We start from the raw sequence: 23,603 nt of genomic DNA on the forward strand, positions 1-23,603 counted from the left end.
GGTGATGGGAGCATTAACATGTGAAAACAGATCTAAGTAATGCAGGTCAAGGAGAATAAACACCATGTCAGTTGGGATGTTATAAATGAGGAAGTAATGTTCACTGATTTTTCCATTTTGCCATACATGATCAAACTGCTGGCATAGCTGGGAAACCTTTCACCTCTCTCCTGGGTGTTTCAGCCTGTACTGGGATCCCCTATTTAATTGTCTGTAGCTTCTTTAGGACATCTCTATCAAAGCAAAATCATGTCTGATAGAATGAAGTTGTTCCATGAAGATGAACATCCCGCTGAAGTTCCATGTCCTTCAGGCAATCCTGTGTCCTGCTGAACATTTGTGCACTCTTAAAAATCAAAACTATTCTGATCAACTTAAGGTGGACCAATAGCTTTTAATCCCTTCTCTGCAATGGTCCCCAGAAAACAGGCTTCTGTTTTCAGCTACTGGCTCAGGATCACTCTTCAGAAATCTCTTCAGCTGATTTCTGACCCTTGCTCAGAGTCAAGGATGCCCTTCTATGGGTAGTTAACACCTTAGTTCATTTCTCTGATTATACACTTCTCTCTTTGTCCTTATCCTACTTGACTTCAGCCAGGTTTTTTAATCTATCAGTCCTGAGATCCAAAAATCAGAAAATTGAACAGTATTTCTCCAATATTATGCCTTCCATTCACAGTGGAACAACAGGTACATTTAATGTTTAACTGCATCCTTCATTCTACTCAAGGAATAAGCCTTGCCATTTGGTTTATGTTTTTTTGTTCCTCAGAGATAGTTTGACTACTGGCTTTTTTTTTTGTGCAAATGGCATAAAAAACTTTGTGTTGCCTATTTCCCAGTTGTTTTCCTCTTCTAAGCTGTAGCAGCTTCTGACTGTACCAAACACACTGATTCTGAATGCTCCAAGAAACCTACTTACTCCAGCATTACTGTAACTGAGTTTTCTCATTTTGGCACATCAAAAAACTGACAAGCTTCATACACAACTTCAGCAAGATCACATCTGAACATTCTGCTGCCCCCCCCATGACATCTGATGCCATAACATTTGTTCCACCATGTGTTGCTGGTCAATAACTCCTGGCAGGAGGTGATCGTCTTGTTCACTGTTTGCAATTCCTTTTTTATTCCCACTGCTGCCCTGCCAGCTGTTGTGCTGGTCACTCACAACTGCAGAAGAATCAGTTGGCCTTTTCCTAAACACTGTGAATGTTCCACCCTAGTATTCTGCCTTTATATTTCTAACTATGAGACGGAACTTAGCACAAAGAAAGCAGTCTGAGAGCAACCAAAGGGAATTAAGGGTTTAAAAAAAAAATCATATAAAAAAAGATGATCATGGAGAGGCTTGGAGGAATGTGATCATCACTCCCCACAGCTCCTTATGATTACTGCCAAGACCATGAAAGCGCTCCAAATAATGTTGTGGGGAATGCTGTGATACCCACATGCAATGCAGGTCATCTTCTGTTCATGCAACCTGGCATTTGGAAAACCTATTGCATCAGCTAAGACAGCCAAGAGTGAATAATCTCTACTGAAATAGCTGTAAAGCTATGTTAGCACTTCCACGCTGGTTGCGCCAGCATTTTCTGGTGTTGATCAAAGCACAGATAGTCAAATTAAAAAAAAAAAATTAGATGCCTTTTTCCCATTAAGTGCTTTTGCCAGGTTTATGGATCTACCTACTCAGCTCACAACCTCCCCTCCTAGGGAGGTTTCTACTTGGACTTTATCTTTGCTGAAATCTTTTTGTATCCTCTTGCAATGGTCTGGAGTTCCTCTGCTCAAAAAAAGACCCAAAATTTTAAAATCTGTTCACAGTTCCCCAAGGAAATCGATGATCCTGATGGGTCCCTTCCAACTCAGTATATTCTGTGATTTTGTGAAATGGAAACATGTTTTACCCATCCTCAGCTTCTCTGGCTTCACAACTGCTCACTTTTCTTTCTCCTCCAAAACTCCCTGCAAACGCCACTCACCTCCTGGCAGCTCCTCCAGCCTTGGCCTGCTCCTCTCTGCTATCCACAGATAAAATTCCTCTTTTATTTGGCTTGTTTTATCTCTCTGGAATCCCATCCTCCCTTCCTATCTGCTTCAAGCCGCCAAGTCAGTCATCATCCCTAAATCTCACCTTTAAACCTTCCTGCGTGGTGTGGACTAGAGCCACCTGTGACAGGAGGGGAGACTGTATAATACATGTATTTATATATATATATTTAAGAGAGAGTGGGTGTGAGGTGGAAATGGTCTGTATGAAAACAAGCTGTGGTAGATTGTCTCAGAGCCCCATGGGAAAAGAAAACAGAGACAAGCATGTGACATTATAGGTAGCAAGGGACTCCACAGCTGCCTTCCCACAGGGCACAAGAGGCCACGGGGCTGCGGGTGAGCGACTAACCCCACTGAGCGCCCTGACCGCGCTCCGGCAGGAAACCTTTCCCCTCACGGATCCGAAGGGCAGAGGGAGCGGCAGCAGGCACACACACAGGGCTTTATTTACAGAGGAATGAATTTATTTGCGGCGGGAGGAGGGCGGATGACGCCGTGCCGAGGCTCCGCTGCCCGCTCGCCCTCCCGCCGCCGCGATCGCCTCAGGTCACTCCTGAGGGCGGGGGGGAGCGGGGGACGGGCCGCTGTCCCTTTAAACACCATCCCGTGGTTGACGTCGCCGCCGTCGCCTTGCCATAATTACTAGCGGGGCCGTAGCGCCGCCCCTTTTCTGCCCGCGGCCTCCCTTGCTGGGCTCGTCCAATCAGCGCCCGCCCGCGTCACTCCGAGGGCAACGAAACACGGAGAAAGGGGAAAAAAAAGTTTGGTGCGGAGCGAGCGGGGCCGGGCGGGCGCGGCGGGCCCGGCAAAGGTGAGGGAGCGCGGCGGGGCCGGGCCGGCCGGGCCGGGGCAGCGGCGGTGGCTGCGGCCCCGCACCGTGGCGGGGCAGGGTGTGTGGGGGGGCTGCGGCCGCCTGCCGCCCCCGGGGAGCGGCGGAAGGACTGCGGGACTGCGGGGAGAGTCCCCCCTGCGGACCCCCGACCCCCGCAACCGGCGGGCGCGGGGCTTGCGGGGCGGCGGCGGCGGCGGCGGCGGGCGCGGGGCCCTCTGCGGGTCTTTTTTCTGCCTTTTTTGGTGGTTCCGTCGTCCGTCTCCCCACCCCCGACGGGCGGCTGCGTGCGCAGGAGCCATCCCGGGGCAGAGGTGTTTGTACTCGTGTCCTTGGGTGGAAGGGAGAGGCAGAGCCGGCCCGTCGCCAGCGCTGCGCCGGCCGGGCCCGGCCCCGCACGGACCGCGGGGGTTTGGGGGGCCGTGGGGACCGGGCTGGACCCGGCGGCGGTGCCCTGTGAGACCCAGGGCTCCCCCCGGCTGTCCGGGCCTCGCCGCCCCTCGGGTGAGCCCAGAGCAGCGGTTCTGGCCGGTGTGGGGACAGAGATACCGGGGGTCAACATTTAGCTGGGGTTGTGGCACCCCCCTGGTTAAGTCAAGGATTAAAACTCAACACAGCCTGTCGTAGTTTTGAGTTTTATCGTGTGCAAAGTTGTTTTTGTTGTTGTGCTGGTGTTCACCCAAGAGCTCTGGGAAATTTAACCCAAACTTAACTCCTAGGTAAAAAGCCTGGAGTGATAGATAAGAGATGCAAACATCCACTCGTGTTTCCACGGGATGTTAGGATTGGGGAATCTTAAAAAATAAAAAGGGCAGCTGTCTCTACTGTTAATAGCAGCAACAATAACGAAATACAGAAGCCTCCACCACATGTGCTGATGTAATGTGGAGGCATTCAGCAAAACCATGGTAGTTGCTTCAGCCCCTGTGTGGACTGACTTAAGTGCACCGTTGTGTTCTGGAGTCCATTCCCCGAGTGTTTGTCCAGACTTGTCCTATAATAGGTGTCATTGCGTAAGAGTTACAAGGAGCAAAGAGCGTGCCGAGTTTCTTTCACTCTTCTAAGGTTCTTTGCTTGCATCTTAACTGTGCCAAACTCTGTGTGTACTGGAGAGAGAAGGGCACAGCTTGGTAAGCTGCCCTGTGAGCTTCAGGGGAAAAAAAATGAAGAAATTATGCTCTTCCTCCTACTACTTCCCAGCAAATGACTTTGTTTGTCTGATGTCATCTTAAAAAATTTCTTGTCACAGAGTGCTTGTCCTTATCTGAACTGTGGATGATGGTAGCAATTGAGGAAGTAAAGTCCTTCCTTTGTCTCTTTCCTGTCTCTCTTCTAACTTTTATGATTTTGCTCGATTTGTTTTTCTAGTGCCGAGGTACTTACACCTGTTGTTTATTATCACCTAACACAGAACAAGGGGACTGGGTCTCTTCTGATCAGTTGTATATTTGTTCAGGCCAAAATAAGTATGTTTGGGGAGGATTTTTCTTTCTTGTGATACTACATAACAAAATATATGACATATCAGCGGCTTAATTCCCTGGGCTTACTACTCTGCAGTTAGAGAAGACATTCTTCAGTACTGGAGAAACTGCCTCCTTTATGTATTTCATAGAATACCTCTTATAATATTTGTTTGTCTTAAAAACCTGTGAATCATATTAAATTTATTTTAATCTGTTATTATTTTACTTCCTGACTAATCTTGAATTTATGGCAAAAATGAACAACAGTGTGTGTGACACTGCATATTTTTAAGAGTGTGATCTAAGAATGTAAGTTTACATTTCAACTTCTTGTTACTTCATGGTCTCAGATGGCACATTGAAAACCTTACACAAATAGCTTGAAAGAGATAGTGGCAAGTTATCAGAGGGAGAGTAGCATTAACACAAACTACTGAAAAGTTGCTATGGTTACAGATAAAGGTAATCCCTGTTTCTGTGAAAGTGTGTCGTTTTGTAACAGCTATATTAATCAGTGTGATTTCTGAGAGAATTGGAAGTATACAAACTTCTGGCTCCATTTTCTTGGCAGCTAATCACTATGCAGCTTTTTCTATTTTTTTTTCTTTTTTTAGTGCTGAATGGGCTATGACTTGCATTCAAGATACTTGATTTGAGCTACAAAGAGTATTATAGATTACATATAAATGTGCTTGGACTATGCTCAATTCAATGGAAACTGTAGTATGCTTATTTTTGCTCCACCCAAGAGATACCTGATGTCAAGGAAATGTCTTTTAAAATGTGTAGATCCTTTTGCAAGGACTTTGACTAAGGCAAGTGTTGTGGCCGTTCATCACCAGAGGCCTTGGTGGTGCAGCTGTACAAGTTACAGTTCCATGTCCCGATTAAAAAACAAACAAACAACCAAACAAACCCCAAAACCCACTAAACCAAAGAACTCCGCCCAACCAACCAAATCACAGCCCCCCAAAAAACCCCAACAACCCACGAACAAACCCCCTCAAACTAAACCAACATGGCAACTGCTGAGGGATTGAGACCTGTTATGGATGTCCAGCTTTACAGGCCAGGGGAATACGAGGCAGGACAAACGATTCTGTTAAGGGTTTATTCCCTACACAGGAGGAGACAGTTGGGATTTAACATGAATGAGTAGCTAAGATTTGGGTGGTTTGAGGCAGCTGCTAAAACTGCCAAGGGAATGTGTTTGTCTGGTGTATCTGTGCTGCTGTCCAGACGAGTCACCAGACCTCTCTGAAGAGCCGGTATTTACCACGTGCACCTCTTTGTTGTTTCCAGGTCTGAGTATTGCACAGCAGTGGTACATCTTGGATTGAAAACAGCAAGAGGAATCTCAAAGTTCAAGATTACTGAAATCTCATCAGTCTGGTATGTTCTCTTTAAACTCCTGGAACAGCAAGTTGAATTCTTTTTATGTGAGGGCCTCCTTAGTTACAGCTAAGGATTAAGTTTCCTGGTAGGTTTCTAGGATCTTGGCTTTTCATCAGCAACTTAATTCCTAGGAAGTAATACACTACTGAGGACTGTGACCTGTGTATTGCTGGGGTTGTGTAGAAGACTGTTTTTGGTAGTGGTGTTTGTAGCAGGACAATGAACTCCTGCTCCCAGAACCTTCAGTCAACATACACTCTGAACTTGTTTTCATCTTGCCTATCCAGTTTGGAAATTCCAGGTACTTATGCAGACTTTTAAAACTGAAGTCAGGTTGGAAAGGGGCTATTGCTGACAAACTTTGCAGAAGCTGCACACTGATTTATTGAAGAATGTGTAAGAATATGAAAAGAAATGTTGGTTTCTTCAGTCAGGGATTTTTTTTTTCCCGCTCTTTATGCAGAGGTTGCCCTTATGAAGTTAATGTTGTATGGGTTTGATAAAAAATTAGTAATAATGTCTCAGAATAATTTCTCAAATGCCAAAGTTCTGAAATTGCTATGCTAATGTGCTTTTAAAATTGATGTATTTCCAAAAATACCCAGCAAGTTTGAGAACTATTGTTTATAAACAGGATTGCAGCATCTGAGGGTGTGAAAGGAATGCGAAGCTAAATACTACTTTCAGGTCTGTCTCTAATAAGAAAAGCAAAGTCAGAACTATAATAATAAGAAATAAAAAGTTCAGCATATTAGTGCTGACATAATTGACAACCAGAGGGTAAAGTCCTTTTCTCCAATGCCAGTTCAGTATGTGCAACCAGCAGATCAGTTCCTTTGCTACTTATTAACATGTACAGAACCAGGAGGTGTAATGTATTCAAGACTGAAAAACAGGTGCAAACCACTGAAGAAAGCTCTCGTGGTTCACACTGATCTCTTGGGAACTGGACAGCAAGTAACCATCTCTCATCTAATCCCTGAACAGCTATCACATGTAGCTTTTGATCACTACTATTCTTGTCTCTGTTTGAACTGGTGACTTAAAGATGAAAGGCTCTGTTCTTGATCTCTTGAGCTGTCAAGTCCTCCAAACTTGCTGTCTTCTGTATATGTAAGATTACAGAACAAATGGCCCTTTAGCTGTTTCATGATTACAATAGTCAGATGAGAGTCAGGTGCTTTCTGTTACTGTCCTCAGTGCGAAGTTGGGTGGCACCAAACTGATTTTTTTTTTTTTTAACACTGCTGTCAAAGCTTCCCTGTTTAATGTTCTTGCAGCTGCAATCTGCTATTTCCAGGCTTTTTCTGCATTGCCACAGATATTGTAAGAGTAGCGAAGGCTTAACTTAAGCCTGGACCTTAAAGTGGTGCCATTGCATTTTCTCCAGAATGTATGTGTGTTTACAGGGAAAATAAGTGGCTTTTGTGCAGAAACTGATGCTAAAAAATTAGGTTTTTTTAATGTCTAGTTTCACTAGGTCTCCTTCAGTGTGGGATAATAACTTGAATAGCAGTTTTTTTATGCTCAGATTGCTAACATCTGGATACAGATTGCTAATCCAGTGATCTAGGGAACCTTGCAGGATACCCCACTTAGCAGATGATGTGGGAATCTTCACTTTTATGAGGATGGCAAACTACTCTTGGGGCATTTGTAGTATTACTGACAGTTGTGTTGTGTGGGTGGGTTTGTTTTGGTTTTAAATGAGATGAGGTAAGCAAATCTGGGTGGTCAGTGCTGGATGGAGGAGAATATGTTTTGCCATCCCCCTTGTGCTCTTGGTGAGCTATGCTCTTGCTTTATCAGAGACTGGCCAAGCTTCTGCCAACCCAGAGATTCGGAGGCAGGTGGAAGGGGCTGATGAGCACCAGAGCTGGGCTGTGGGAGTTGGCCAGACTGCATGAAGGGGGGAGAGGTGAGGAGGAAAAGGGATGAAATGTCTCCCTCTCAGTGATAAGAGCTCCTGCTTGCCTGAGTAACAGAAGCATGAGCTGAAGTGTTGGATGTTTGATGATAAAAATTACTTTTTGTTGCTGTTGCCAGGTGGTGAAACTGCTGTGGTAGCTATAGAGCTGGAAAGTTTTGGGGTAGTGTGTTTTGGGTTTTCTTTTCCCCTCTCCTTTTGAAAGTACCCAAACAACACCACTGACTTTAGGGTTCTTGTGTCTTCTAACACTAGGCAGTTTGGTTGATATGATTTGTGACTTGTGCTGCTGTTTTTATGGGCCTAAAGTTAATGTGTTCTAAATTGAAGCTTTCCAAGATTGGTTACTGTGATACCTAAGGGACACTTTACTAGTCTGTTTTGTTTTCGTGAACTGTGTTCTTGGTTTTGATTGCTTAGATAAGAGTTGGTCAAAAAAGTGTCATGTAAGTGTGACCTCAGGGTTATCCTCAGGGGACCCGAGATTAACCTCCAGCAGTGCTGGCTCTGGCAGGGCACTGAATTCAGATGCAAGGGTTAAGGTCTGCTCCTTTCAGCTTGTATTTTAGGTACTGAGGGGGAAGTTATGTGAATATTGTTTTTTCTGTGCTTGTTTCATACATAGCAACTTACAGCTGTACCAATTGCTGCTTTTCGGTCCTGTTTGAATTTGTGGCATGGTAGGTTGCTCTAAAATAGGAGGTAACACAAAATGTGCTATTTCACAGTTTTAGAGAGTTAAATATCCTTCTTGAAGGTGTTTTTTATGCTCTTTTTGGTGTTTCACAGCTCAAGGGAGTACTTAGCTGTAAATATTTTCTTGATGTTATGTGGTATTTGCTAAACTGCCTTGGACTTTTTAATCTCTATTAGGGAAGTTAAAACATGTCCATTTTGTGGTATTGGCAGTGGGTGAAGTAAGGCAAAGCAGGCAGCTCCAGCACTGGGAGAGGAAAGGTGGCAACAGCCAGAAGAACAACCTAAATGTGGTTATGCTTCCTCTAGCTTAATATTTTTTAGTTATTTTACACTAAACACATGAAAATCTTTTATGCAAGGCAGCCTTGCTGCCCAGATAAGTCTTGTGTAACCATGATGATACTTTGTGGGTGCAGGAGGGAACACTGTGTGGCTCTTCCTCATGTTGCTTGTTTGGAATGGGGCAAGGTTTGTCTCAAACCAGGTGTCATATCTGCCCTTGTGAAATATTTATCAAGCGTTGTTTATGTTTACTTTTCTTTTCACTGTATAGATGGGTAGGGAACCACATCAGTGTTTGCACTGAGGAAAAAGAAACACTTTTAATCTAAGGATTAAAAGGACAGGGTTTTGTCTAGTGCTGAGAGGAAGCTGTGCCGTGAGAAATGCTGTTGTCACAACGTGACCAGGATCTTGCAAATTCGTTCAGCCGAGTGAAGCCTGAATAAGCACAAAAAGTTTCTGGCAGGAGCCGTGGTACCTTGTGGGATGGAGACAGTCACTTCCTGCGGAGCTCCTGCTGACTCATGCTTTAAATGGGTGGAAGTCTTTGGAACCGGCGACCCGATGTATTTTTAGCCGGGGTTACTAATTTATATAGTGTGCTCGGCCTCCCAGGGCAACTCCAGTCACCCTTAAAGCGCGGACGGGCTCCAAACACACATCTAATTTTATCCCCGAAGTGGAGCAAGCAGCAGTTGTGTAATTGCCGCGGGAGAAGGGAAGAGAAGGTGCTCTGCTGTCCCCCATCCCCGGTCCCCCTGGCCGGGGGGCTGCGTGCCGGGAGGGGTGGGCGCCCCGCGGGGTCTGCGTGTCCCGGGGGGGCCGTGGGCTGTCACGGCGGGAGCGGGACGCGGCCCCTTTAAGAGCGCGCGCCGGGGGTGCCCGAGCCCGCCCAGCCTAACCTGCTAGCGAGGAAAAGTTCTTTGCGTGACGGACAGGCCGCTCCGCCAATCGGCGAGCGCGGCCCGGCCGGCGGGGCGGGCCCCCTCCCGCCTCGGCCAATGGGAGCGCGGGGGCGGGGCCCCGCGGCCGGGGTAGGTTGCGCCGAAGTGCAGCTCCAAGTGAAGTTAATCTGGGGTGAAGCGAGCAGAGAATTGTGCAGATCTTGGTGGTAGGAATTTTGCGGTTCTAATCGCGTCGTGTGGCGTCGTTCCGCCCGCCAGGGCAGCGGAGTTCATGTGCGTGGGGCTTTTCCTTCGTCGTTTCGCTCGCTAATGATGGCAGGATATTAACATTTATGCAGGGAAGCAGAACAAAAGGGCTCTTTAGACAGGAAATAAGGTGCTGAGAGAGGCTCAAACTTGACCGAGTTTCTTTTGTCATCTGTCGGCTTGCACCGAGTGTTCTGGCGTGGAAGAATCGAGTGGTTCCACATTATCTTATGGAGAAATGTTAATTCTAAAATAGCGAGGATAATGCTGCTGTTTTGGAGTTACACAATGTTACAGGAAGAGAGCTCGATTTTAACTCTAACTTCCCTGATTCTGATGAGATTGGAGGTAACTAATTATGACAGCTGCTGTGGGATTATTCAGTGATAGCATTTGCTCCAAGTCGTTTGTCTTAAATTGTCCTTTGTTGTATCACTGAAGGCTGCTGTGCTGTTGTCTGTGTGTTTGTTCTTGATGAGATGAATGTCTCACAGGTCTTTAGCGTTTAGAACAAAGATATGTAAAAACTATGTAAAACATGGCAATTTTTCTCTTTTTTAATACATTTTATAGGGTGTCTGGGTCTGTCAGAGCTCTGATTACAAACACAGGCAGAAAAATTAAATGTTACTGCTCTGTGTTGCAGCTACTACCCTTCCAGCCAAAAAAAAAAAGGGGGGGGGAAATTGTATTTTTTTTTTTTCTTTTGGAAAAGGTCCGAATCTTTTTGGAAACCTGTATTGTCTAAAGATAACAGGTGTTTTATTTGAGGGAAGGTTATTTTCAGTTTGTGTACCAGGTTTATCATATATGGTATTTTTAGTGACACTGAGCATCTGAAAGGGCTTCAGGAACAGGAAAAGTATGATTTGCCGTGGGTGGCATGGGATAGGGTGAGAGGGGGGAGAGCAGGAAGTGGTGAGGCAGGAAGCAAGGGAGGTTCTAATGAGGATAGAGACTTTCTTTTAATTGCCATCCTTTCTGTATCTTTGACAAGTATGTTAGATGAGGCCTTATACAAAACAAGGCTTTCAGACTGGGAAATGTATTTTCTTACTTCCCTAAATATTTCCTGATTTTTGTAAAATTACTTGTTTGTCAATATACAGCTGCTCCTGGGAATTGGAAAGAAATACTCATGCCCCTAATACTTGTTGAGTCTAAGGAGCTGATGGGTTGATGGGTTTTGTATGATTAGTCATGGTGATAGAAGAATGGATGTGAAAATTGAGCAACAGTCTTCCAAATGACCATGGAACGCAATTGCTTAGACCTCTGTTGAATGTAAACAAGTGTTATTTTTAAAGTATACCTTATTCTTTCAAGTTTTGCATCTAGCCATTCTGTTTTCTCCCAAAATGCTGGGTATAGATTACTTTTACATATGTCAGTGTCTTGACACACTGGCATCTTGCCATGGTCCAGTGGTTTGTAGGTCTGAATCACTAATTCACTCTTGCGATCTGTCTTTACCTGTTTATAACGTTTTTAAATGTTCTGAATTGTATTTAAACCCTGGAAATACTGTCTTAGAATAAGCAGTGACTATATATGGTCTTTTAGCTCAGAGGTGGGACAGATTTCCTGTATCAGGGGAGATATTTAAGACCTGAACACATAAGCATTTAAATACCTGGATTTATGTTCATTTTTTAACTTGAATGTGATGCTAGGCCTAGACAAGGTGACTAGATCAGGTGTATGAGGTTAGGGCAAGAAGAATAATGGAGCTTACTTGAATTTCTATAGACTTGTGATGTGTATATTGAAATTGCTGAAACAAAAGGAAGCCAACTAAAGTATTTGTGTGCTATTAAGTATTACATTTAGCCAAAAGCTGGTTTTGCTTAGAACAAGAAAAAAGCTGCTTACATGAGGTAACTTGGTTCCTGTCACTCGATCACTGAGCAACCATTCTTCTTGGGTCCCCTCTGCCCCCCAACTTAGCAAAGTTGTATTATCTGGGACCAGTTTTCCTGATTTATTCAACACAGGAGTGAAATGTTCAACTCTCCAGCCACATGTATACAGTTCTAATGCAGGCTGTTTGTAGAAAGCAAATATGCCCTAAAGGATAAACACACCACTTAGCTGGCACAGCTGTACAACTTCTGTATTCAGGCTACAGCAAATGTTTCTTGCCTGCATTCAAAGCCGTTGCTGGCAGGACCTGTGTTGTCCCTGCACTACGATTGGTTGTTCCAGCATTTCTTGTTCATAAAAACCTTCTCCTGCACATGCTCCATCTGCAAATCTTAAACACTGTGAATGTGCTGTGTGCTGTGGGATTTATGTGTCTGCTTCTTGTGCCAGGATGGAATATGCATCTCTGATGTGAATAAGAGATTCTTAAAAGTGACTGTAGCTCTGTGTACAAAATGCAGGACCAAATTTTGTCTCCCCTGTTTATGAGGCAGAGGATGTCTGTGCCCTACAGGTCACTGTCTGCTGGTGGCACTGCCCAGTGTTGTGAGGTGGGTGGCCCAGCATGAGCTGGGATGGTGACCCTGCTTTCTGGGTCTGTCCAATGCTGCTTTGAGCAGGATTCATATCTGCCATGGGCTCATCCTTGTAAAACATCCCTGAGCCTTAGGGAGGGCAGATGCTGACCCTGTTAACAGGGATGTGGGCTTTGGATCCCTCCCTGAGGTGCTCCCTGCCACTTTCCCAGCAGAGTGGGTTCTGTGAGGTCTGAAGGTAAAGCCTGGCTCAAATTGTTCTAAATTAGTGGCTCGAGCCAACCCAACTGGCTCTTTTCCCCTCCTCTTTCTCCCCCTGTTTCTCAAGTGGTTTAGTGATCATTTCTGCTAATTGCCCTGTGCCCAAGGCACAAGGGAGGGGGGAGAAGAATAATGACATCCTTAGAGAGTGTCAGCGATATCCAAAAAAGGGCCACCTGCCCATGGTTTTAGATGTGGAGTTTGGCCTCTGAGTAGTTTTCTTGCAGTTTCTAGGAAAGGGGTGAGCTGAGGAGGTGTGATCAGCACAGCAGTGCTGTTGCAGGGCAGATTGGTGCTGCAGGACCAGCCCTCTCCCGCAGATACAAGGGCTCCTCGGGAGATAGTTGTCCCTCTGTGGTGTGCAGCTCACTCTGGGTGGGGCAGATCATCTGGCCAGTGATGTTTACAGTGTAATAAGGTTTTGTGAAAACAGGCAGTTAATTACACATGACCTACAAACGAATAAAAATAGCTTGGATCTGGATTCTTGCTTTAAAATCTATTTAACAGAGGCATGAAACATTCAGGATTTTTAAACCTGTTTGGGCTTTTTTACCTTTAGAAGTATCAGGAACATTAAGTCCTTCCCTGTTCTTGTTGGATCTCCGATGTGTCATAAGCTTCTCAGCCCTTAATTGAAGGGGTGGGGTGATATATTTTTAACAGATCCCTCCTTCCAAGTGTGTTTATAGGGCTTTTGAGCTAAACAGAGATTAGCAAAAACAAAGCTTTGACAGTGCAAAAATAGTTTCTCCTCAATCAAGTTGTGTTTTTTTGCTCATTCTCCAGTTGGCAAAAACTGAGGTTTTTTCATTTGAAAAGTAACTTTTTGGCTATTAAATTATGCATTAAGAGATAAACTGAATTAAATCCTAACCTGATCCATCTTCTGCTCCATTTAGATCAACTTAAGACAGTCTTTTGAGTATTACTTAGACAAATGAACACACTCGTTTGAGTATTTCCTAAAAATAACTCCTTTTTAAGCAGCAGTTTTATTAAATGCACAGTTCTTCCTTTAACTTAATGCTTCAGCAATCTTGCAGAAGCTCAGACTGTCTCCATGCTAAAGACCACCCCTGCTCAACCGTTCTGCCCTGCCAGGATATATTTGCATCACAGGACTAACCTTCAGGATATGGTATTTGTCAGTCTGAAACATAATAGTCCTGTATCTGGAGAACTAAACTATAAACAGTGTGGCTGCCTTGGCAGGCCCCGGCAACCACCCCAACAGTTTAACTAGCCCAGGGTTTAAGACAACACTGTGCCTGTGTGTCCTGTGATTCATGATGCTAATGCACCTTTATCTATGGGAAGGATTAGGGAAACAAATATAAACTTAATAATCAAATTGGAGTGGGAGCTTAGTAGCGGTATTTCTGAGGACAGAAGCGAGGCATTTTCAGTTCATTTAAGCATTTTGCATTGGATGTGGTTTTTAATCAGGGACTGAAGTTTTCACCATTAGCTTGAACAAGACAGCAGGCTGAGTGGTTTTCATGTGTGTGCCATGGAATATAATTGGGCTGATGAAAGCAAAATATTGCATGAGGAAGGCAGGCATTTTCCACTTAGGTTCTAAATTGTGTTTAGGGCAAGAGACGAGAGAACCACTGATTCTGCAGGCAAAAGTTTTAGAATTTGGTACCTAAATTGGACATATTAGTGCATTTTTATACAGAAGGCTTATATAATTTAGATTGTCAAAAGATAAAATTTGAGTTGTTGAACATGCTGGTTTTGAGGATGGGTTGGCAGAGGATAAAAAAATAAAAAAGGATAAAAATTGTTTCTCTACTACTCCATGTATGAATTTAGCATGTTTTTCTAAAATCATATGGAATCAAGACCTTTATACAGTACAATGTTGTCATGAACCAGAAAGTTTTCTGTGCAACAGAATGACCTTAATTTGGTATCTGTATCATTATCAAGGTAGGGGCAAAAGAAGTGTTCGTAGATTGAATGGTTTGTAGATTGTTCTTCCTGCCCAGCTCCTTTAGAATCGGGTAAGACACTTTGGAGGTAGCTTTTGTTGCTGATACAGGAGACTTTTTTAAGTGATTTCACCAGACTTCTCATGTTGGGATTATCCTATCCAAACGTCATGCTAGTATGACATACCATTGGATATTTCTGTTAAGTCCTTGAATAAAGTGATTTTGTAGGTATTAATTAGAAGTAGTTATCAAACAAATGTTGTCCAGGTGAAAAGTGACAAGAAAAGTAATTATCCTACTGGTTTATGATATCAAAAACATTTGAGTACGAGCTTGCAAAAAAAAAAACAACTGTGGCAACATGGAAGGACTTACCTGGAATGCTCTTTAGGGAAGAGGCTTTAGAATTGCTCAATAGGATTGTTTTGAATATCAGCGAATTTTCATGGTGTTTGTTAAAAGTATCCTGGGAGAGGAGGAAAGCAGCATTAGTAACAATAGGCCAAGGTAAGTGTATTATTAGTTACATAACAAACAAATTGTCAGCTGAGTGTGACAAACCATGCAGGGGCTGATACTAGGAGTGCTGAGATCAAGGAGTGTTTGATTTGTTGTGGAGTGTCCTGGCAGCTGGGCATGAATTTTTTGCCTTCTTAATAAGTCCAGTCAAACTTGGTGCTTTGATTGCAATTTAAAGCTCCTGCATAGCAGTGGAGTAATTGGCTTTAAATTTTTTTTCTTTTAATAAAACAACAAAAATATCTAATTTCACACTCTGGTCACTTGGTTGATTGTGTTGCCTTCCTGCATTTGCTTTTCTCTTACTTGGTGTCTGTCAAACTTCTGGCTGTTGTCTGTGGTTTCTCTTTCTACAAGAATTAGCTTGTTATTCTGCAAAGTCATAAAGTGACTGTGACCCATGGTCTTAAATTTATACCTAGTCATTCTCTATATAAATAAATCCCTGATTAGTTGCTACCTGCTTATCCTTCTGTCTTCAACGTCAGATTCCCCATTGCACAATCGGAAATTGTCTGCTCTGAAGAACACCTGTGTCCTTGCTGCAGCTCTGACACCTTGATTTCTCAAACTGGCAAGGCCTGAGATGAAGAATTTATTGAAACCTCTTTGTATGGCCTGAGAGCTCTGTCTCGCCCTGTGAACTTACACAGAGTGGCAGATACAGTGTAAAATGTGTATTGCAGTGTTGCTGTATTTCCTCGAGTAGCATCAAGTAAGTCGTTAAAATGGGAAAGTCTTCTCTTGAAACCCAGGGTTATGGGTTAAAATTAATGACTTTTTTTTTTTTGTAAAGGATACAAATATTCTTCAATGGTTGTGTGGGGATTTTTGTCTTCACAGAAGGGGCGTGAGACAGAAGGGGTTTCTGGGAGACAGTGTAGAGGCGTTGGGATTTTTTTTCAATAGTGAGGACAGGGTACTTGTGGAATTACCTTCGCTGAAGTAATGGTGCCTGTGAATACATCTTTAGCAAGCTAAAGAGTGTTGTTCTTCCTGATGTCCCTCTTGTTTATGACCTTATACCATAATAAAAGGGAATATATTATGCTCTTTTTCCATCCTTTCCTGATAGAAGCCCTGTTGACCAGTGTTGGTGAATGGAAGGGAACAGGCACCCTGACAGAAAGCCACACCTTGCTGACAACTGAGGTTCAGCATCCTTTGAGCAGATTTTTGTTCCCTGTTTATCCATTCTAAAGTGTGATATTGGCTTTAATATGTCATAATTGGAGATCTGCCTTGCGTTTTCCTATGTTTGTCTACTTTTTCTTTATATCATGAATTTTCCTTTCTCTAGAGAAAGTGCTGTTACTTTGTTATGTGTCAGTCTATTCTCTGGCAGAATACAATCACTATGGCAAGAGGATAAAAGAGAAGTCAGATCTGCTTCAAGAGTTATTGTTTAAAATGCTTCTAAAAATGTAAATTTCTGTTTACGTGGCTTGAGGAAAAAGGGGAAATCCCATGCCACTACTTATCAACTTGGCCTTTTGGATACAAGTCCCTCCCTTGAAGCCATTTATGGCTTTATTTTTCTATGTAGAATTGCAGGAAAAAAACTCTGTACAAAGGTAGCATCATAATAAATGGGGGGATTGGCATCCAGCCATGCTATTTTTAGGCAATTGTGCTCTTAACTTGCTGATCTAAGTGTTCTGGACAGTAAGTGGGGGAGACATTGTACTAGAAATGTGTGCTCACAGAGCTGAATCTTGTCTGGAAACAGAATGAATAGCAAACTTCCAGGAGGGCAGTTTACAGAGCCGTAACTGGAATATTAGTAGGTAAAAAGGATGCCCTGGTGATTAAAGCACAATGTTTGCAATGCAGACTTTTACTCGAAAGCTGTCAGCTCTGGCTTTCTCCTCAGTTGAGAAACTGAAATATGTGCAGTCTGTTCTGTATGGGCTTAGGGAAGAAGTGTAAAAAACTATTTTCTGTTCCATGGTGGCAGTGGGGGAAGAAATGCCAGTTGCTCTCAATCAAATTGCTTCCAATATTTAAGCTTTTCTTAAACAGTGTAATGACCTCCCCATCTAAGCAAGTGGTGTAGTTTTGGAAACCTTCAGAAAGGAGTATGTCTCACAGCAAATTTCTGATCATTCCTTTGTCCCTTATGCCTACCTGCTGTCTCAGGTTGTTAAAGCTGACACAAGGCAATTCTTACTAATTTTCATTTTGACCTTGTTTCACTCTTGGTGATGTGTTCGTTTTTCCTTGGTTTAAGCTGTAAGTGAGTCTATGCCTTAGAGTTCAGTTCTGTCACCAACATGGTAGGTTCACCTTCCTCCTGCAGTGCACTGTTAACTTTGACTCTTCTGGCACAGAGCAGCACCATAAACCACATACAAGAGCCAATCCAAGCTTTTGAGGAATGAAGTCTTCAAGGTAGATCTGTTCCTGTCCCACTGCAGTGCTGTGGCAGAGGTATCCAAAGCCCCAAATTATCTGTATCATGAAACCATTGCATTGGTTGCATAGAAGTACATATTAAATGCATGTGTTCAGGTTACACTTGGATGTTTACATGTTCCCTTGTTTCAGGCAGTGTAAAGTAACAGTTGAGGGGAAACTAAGGAAAGATGCAAAACTTCATAGTGTGACCAGTTGGTGTATTCATATATTTGGTGAAACTTGACAATGCGGTGAAGTGTTGGATAAATACCAGTTGCCCAGCATGGTGCTGCTGATCACCTGTGTAATATTTTCCTATGCTTTGTGCAGGGTGATAAATTTTAGTCTATTGACATCCAGTAATTAGAATTGTGTAAGCTGACTTCCCCAGTGATTGAAATAATAATTAAGGGATAAAAAAGGCAACAACAAAACCCCCTAGAATAGCATTAAGGTTGAAACAAAGTAGCATCTTTAAGTCCCTTGACTAAATTTAAGTGTATTGCAGAAGATGAGGAATGCAGCTTTGCCACAGGGAACATCATACTTATACCTCTTACACTGAAAACTTGTCCTTAAATGCCCTCTTTGTTTAGTCAGGATTTAGCTTTAGGTTGAGCTCCCCATCAAACCACAGTAAGGGTATTGTATAATTTTGAACACTTAAATTAGACATAGTGCATAATTCTAAATAGAGCTACACATCATGCATGATAATCACAGTGTTCTTGGGAGTTAAGCTGAATTCAAGATGCCCTAACCAGAAATGATGATTGTGATGGTTTTATTTATTAACACACAGGAACCCTGATATTAGAGCAGGAGCTCCCTTAGCATTAAGCCCACATAGAACTGTAGCATTATAAGCTAATTAAAATTCTACATACTGCTGTTGATAAAAACAAATTATAACATGTTTTGTGCTTACTGTCAGTTCTCAGCAACAGGTGCTTTGTTAACAAGAAGCTGTCTATTTTGGGAACTCGTGTTAAAGCGGCTTTTATCTCTTCTGGGTTTGATATGCTTAAAATAAGTGAAACTCATGCTCTATTGAGAGAAGATTACTTATTCACTGAAGCTCAAAAGAAGCGATTACTGAATCTATATCTATTCTTTCAGTAATTATGAGGGTAATCTTGTAAGTGTTTGAATCTTCTTACAGATTATTCTTCATCAGCTTGTAAAGTAAAACCTGTTTTAAAATATAGCATTAAAGATAGTTTATGGAGTTGCTTTCCTGCATCCATTAAACTTTGGCCTGGTATTTTAAAGGAATGTAGAGAATTCTAGACTCTCCTGGTTCTAATTTTATACAACCTCTGATTTCTGAAATGACCAGCTTCAAAATACAATGCCAAAGAAAGCGGAATGTAGCCCTGTCTGGTCTGTTTTAGAGTAGCCTTTCTTAACTTTTATAGAGCATTTTAAAAGAAGGCATTTCTTTACTGACAGATTTCAAGTGAACCCTAAATTTATTTATAGGGCTGTGTAGAAATACAAAGGGCAACTCAAGGATTCCTGCAGCACCTGAATGCCAAAATACAGGTGTGAGATGGCACAAACTGCAGAGGAAAGAAAAGAGCTCCTCGAGCAGTATCTGCAGCTTGTGCAGCTCAACACCGGTTCAGCCACACACGATGGAAACTGTGGTTTGTGTGAACTGACTTAGCAGACTGCTGACAAGCAATTACTGAGGTGGTTTGATTTTTCTAATGGGTGTAACTCCTGAATTTTTATTCCTCTTTACCAGAGACACCAGAGCAAGCACTCCCTAAAAGTGTGCTCTTTTAATAGTAGCTGGGTATTCCATCACAAGTGTAACTTCATGTAAGGTTTCTGAGGCAGTCTCATCTCAGACAACCATTTTCCAAAAATGGGCCTGCTGAGCCTGTCTGCCTTTAACCTTAAATTTTGTGTGATCTGGGCAGGGTAAACTTCAGTAAAACCTCATATTCTGGGAGAAAAACACTGTCCTCTGGGTTGTGTATGGACATACAGTGCTTTGGGTAGGACAGCATGGCCATTGGGTTGGCTGGCTGGTGTCCTCTGTGTTCCTCAGATACACCTCTTGGGCTTCTTTCACCATGACTCCCCCAAAGATACCAGATTAAAACCAGCTTCCCAAAACACAAGACGTGCTCTTTCCTCATGTTGACTTTTCTTTGTCTATAATTCCTCAGAAACTGTCTTTACTTTGTACAGAACAATTATAGTTACTGTGTTGCTCTCAGTGTTTTTAATGTTTAACTAGTTATTTTTATTGAAGGTCCCTGTCGTGTCTTGCTGTAAACAAGCGTGTCCAGCCCAAGGGTTATTTGCTGGTTTTTCTCTTGAACCTAAGAAGTGACTTTGTGGTGTGCGTGAGTTTTGTTTTGTTGTTTTCACTTGCATTCAGGTTGACCTCTCCAAAAAGGCAGCTTTGTCAGCTTAGATTTTCTGATAGTCATCACTGAAGAGACAGAAACTTAGAACATGTTGGTGATGCTCTTTCTGAAAGCATCTCTGTGCTGGTCTGGACTGGAGTCTGCTGGATTAACTGGGTTTGCCTATAAATGTATTGTGCTGCTGGGGAATAAGTAGTAACTAAGAGGCTTTTAAGTTTTCTAAGTCAGAGGAAAAATTTATGTTTCTTTCAATCTCACAAAGTTTTGAGATATGCAGGGGCCTAATTCTAGTGGTGCTGCAGTGTTAGTCTTGAACAACGAAAGTCCAAATGTACACGCTTAATTGTATTAACAGTGATAATCCTTGGTGTCTTGACTTCTATTTTGCTGCTTTAGGCTCGAATTGAAAAACATGATAAATAAGAGTGTTGAAGGCTTTATACAGAGTGCTCCATTTAATCTTTTAGGTGCTACAGCAGTTAGCATATCCTTCAGCTTAAAGTAGTGGTCATTCCTGCAAAAAACCCACCATCACACTGATAGCTCTGAGTGGTAGCTTTTTGGAATTCCAACACTTTCATGAAAATTCTCTTGTCTGTATTCTGCCTCTGAAATCCAGCATAAACAAAATGTGTTTCCTCCTACGAGGTAGTAAAATGTACCTGTTACTTAGCCTATTAAATTTGTTTTCCTTTTAGAAATAATCTTCAGTAGAATAGTGAATTTCATGGAATTGCCCCTTTATTATGTGTAGTGACTCTACAAGAAAGTTTGGAAACTAAATAAGTAACGCTTATACTTCTGGTTTTTGTTTGTAGACTTCAAGTGGTCACTGCAAGTAATTTGATGCTTTTGCATGAGCTGAATGAGAATCTGAGGTACCTACAGCAGTTAATCTTTGGGTCTAGTAATCCTTACTTTGCAAAGGTTAAGCGTGGCTACAAGTAGTAATTACAGTTTCAAAGTAACATCTATTAATAGTGTATGCAGACAAGCATGAGAATCTGAGTCCTTATTATCAGTGATCTCCTTGATACCAGTATAGAATCTGTGTGTCTTTGTTCTTGCCTAGTAAGAGTGAAGAGGTTGTAGTGAAATGTTCTCTTGTTCCTCGTGTAACCTTGAGTACAAGAGCAGACAGCTGTACATAGCAGTATACACACTTTAACACTGGAGGCTTTGTCTATACCAAGCGTTCCTGGGTTGTATGATATTCTGGCTCGGATTAGTTATGAAAGTTGCTCATGTTCTTTCCCTTCCTAAGACCTGAACTCTCTCTTTTCTGTCCATCTGCCACTTCTGAGCTCGCCCTTTCTCTCGTGTGAGGCTCTTTTCCAGTAGTGTGATTCTTTCACAGTCTTCCTGTCATCTTAAACCTGGGATACAGCTTTCTTAAGACTCCAAAATTTACCTATATTTTAACTCATGTATGAAGGATTTAAACGTGCTGACTGCCTAAGTTTGAGGTGAAAAGAGACTTCTGTAACTTGTTCTGTCTTTTTGTGAAGTTTCTGCTAGGAGTGTCTGATATGTCAAAGTGCTTGATTTTAAAATAAGTCTATGCATGAAACAAAAATAAGAAGCTGTTCAACAGGAATAGACAGGAACATAAGTAGATAGTGAATGACTTGTCAAGTGAGTTGAGAGAACATCTTATGTAAGTCTTTGGTCACTAGTGTGAGTATTTTGTTTTTGATACTAAGTCATTTTATAAATTCTACTTCAGTAGTTTTAATTGCAACTTAAATTTAGTTAGTTGTGGACAGGAAGAATACTGGAGGCCTACTGAAATGAATGGAAAGCTTTAAAATGCATGGATTCTCTTGGTGCTGAGGAAGTTGGATCACTCCTGTGTTTTGAAAAAATGCAGCAGCTGTGTGTTCTGCTGCTACAGGAACAAAGAGGTCGCTGCCCTTACAGATCTGCTTGCATAGTTGGTCCTTAACCATATTCACTTTTTTTAACTCAAAGCATTCTGATGAAACTGGGTCAGAGTGTAATACACATATAGCTGTGCTGGCAAATGTGAACCAGCTGCAGTCTTTTAGCCAGGGTGAGCTGTAGATGAAATGACATGTCTGACTGCAACCAGCAAGCTGGGCTGAGCTGTAATGACTGAGGCCCCTATTCAAATCTGCCAGTTCTTCTTGGCTCCGCAGCAAGTTGCTGGGACATGGCAATGCCTTAAAGCAGCTACAAATGACTGCTCAGTGAATTTAAATTGGAGCCTTTTGGGAGACAGCAAGTAAGTAAAAAGAAAACAGGGTTGTTCTGTAGCTTGCTATTAAGTTGTGAGTCTAGTGCTTTATACCCTGAGAAGTGTCCTGCTTCGAGCAGGACACCTGAGCACCAGATTCCACTACGGAGCGATATCCTCAGTCACAGCCAGTGCTCTGGTAACTTCTGCAGCAAGATTCAACAGAACTCTGCTCTTGGGCCTTTTTTTGCCGTTTGTTTTGATAAGCCTGTAGAGGAATGCATTTCCTATTTATTGTTTTTTGTACCAGCATGCCTTTTCATATGGTGGTACAGGTGGTTATTGGATGTCTGTGCCAGTACATGCTCTAAAGTGAAGTGTCTGCACAACTACGTGTCTTGCTTTTATTTGTGCCCGGGATGAAGCTTTATATGTTTAAGCAGCGCAAAATACCACTTCTGCAATTTCTTTCTTGCTTCATTAGCTCAAAGAAAATGACCATTAGTACTGGTGCTACTTGAATCAGTGCTGAACTGTTTCATTATAGAGGTGATTATGACAGAGGAGGGAAAATTTTAATCACTTGTTAAAATTGGATTCATTATTTGAGTTGAGTGTCAGGTAAAACTGTCAGTGTGTTGGTCTTTCACAGGGTAGAGTAGCTCACACCAAGTGCTGTGCTTTCTCTTTGAGAAGCAGTTTCAGAGCTGGCATTAGTGAGGTTCAGACTGTCTGGTGTGGTGCTGAGGCAGAATGCTATTTGGGTGGTCTCATCAGCCTCAGCGTTAGCATTTGGGAGAGATCCTTCCCATACCAGTCACAGATTTTAGGAGTGTTTGCAGAACACAAGACAGTACTTCAGCTGGGGTAGTGGATGTGAGGATCTCATTTTCTTACCGCAGCCTGAAGTATGAGGATAACTGGAATTTAGGAGACCTTTTTCTTTGGGGAAGACAGCTGAACAGAAGGCTGGCTTCTGTGTGTGGGACTTTTTTTTCCTTGTTGAGAAGGGGGGGAAAAGAGATTATTCTTAAACCTTGTGTATTTAATCCTGCTAAATGCTGCTCTCTCTGATCTTACTGATTAACATTTGAAGCCTATAAAGCTAGAGTATCAGTTATTTGAAACTAGTAGCATATAAACATTTTAATTAAAACAAAGAGAAGAAGATGGGGGGGAAGACCAGTATTGCAGTGTCTGCTCTGTGGAGAAAGAACGTACACAAGTATTTTATTTACTTTACAAAGTATTGGAAGAGGTAGCTCTTTCCTCAGGGAACTTGATGGCCATAAGAGTTACCCTACTTTAGTGCTTCAGCTCTATACATTTTACTATCAGGAACACCCTTTATATATTTTTGCTTGGTACAGAGAGGACTTTACTCTGAGGATGTGCTATAGTGAGGGGGGAAAGGTGGGACCCATAGCAGCAGCAGTAGTAAGGAGGAAGGCCTTATAGATGCATCAAGTTGTTTGTGTATGACCAGAGTAACAGGAATGGGTAGACTTTAAGCACCAAAGGAGGACTTAGCCTGCAGAGCTATGTCCTGCCATGCTTATAGTAACAATAAATATTTTTGAGAAGCAAATGGAGGTAATTTCATCTTAAATTTATCAGCTAATGCAAAAAGAGCCAGTTT

General features: G+C 42.5%; 1 protein-coding gene across 4 annotated transcripts in view; it reads left to right on the forward strand.

The window, feature by feature from the left end:
• Positions 1-2,769: 2,769 nt before the first annotated feature.
• Positions 2,770-23,603, forward strand: part of ZFAND6 (zinc finger AN1-type containing 6) — a 36,475-nt gene continuing 15,641 nt past the window's right edge. The window contains exons 1-2 of one of the 4 annotated variants that reach the window (XM_017805071.1): positions 2,770-2,866; positions 5,653-5,742. The gene's annotated coding sequence lies outside the window, so the exon portion shown is untranslated. The other 3 variants (XM_017805070.1, XM_017805067.1, XM_017805068.1) reach the window with 3 other exon arrangements.

The sequence above is a fragment of the Lepidothrix coronata genome, unplaced genomic scaffold (genome assembly GCF_001604755.1).
Source record: "Lepidothrix coronata isolate B3197 unplaced genomic scaffold, Lepidothrix_coronata-1.0 Scaffold11, whole genome shotgun sequence".
Lineage (NCBI taxonomy): Eukaryota > Metazoa > Chordata > Aves > Passeriformes > Pipridae > Lepidothrix > Lepidothrix coronata.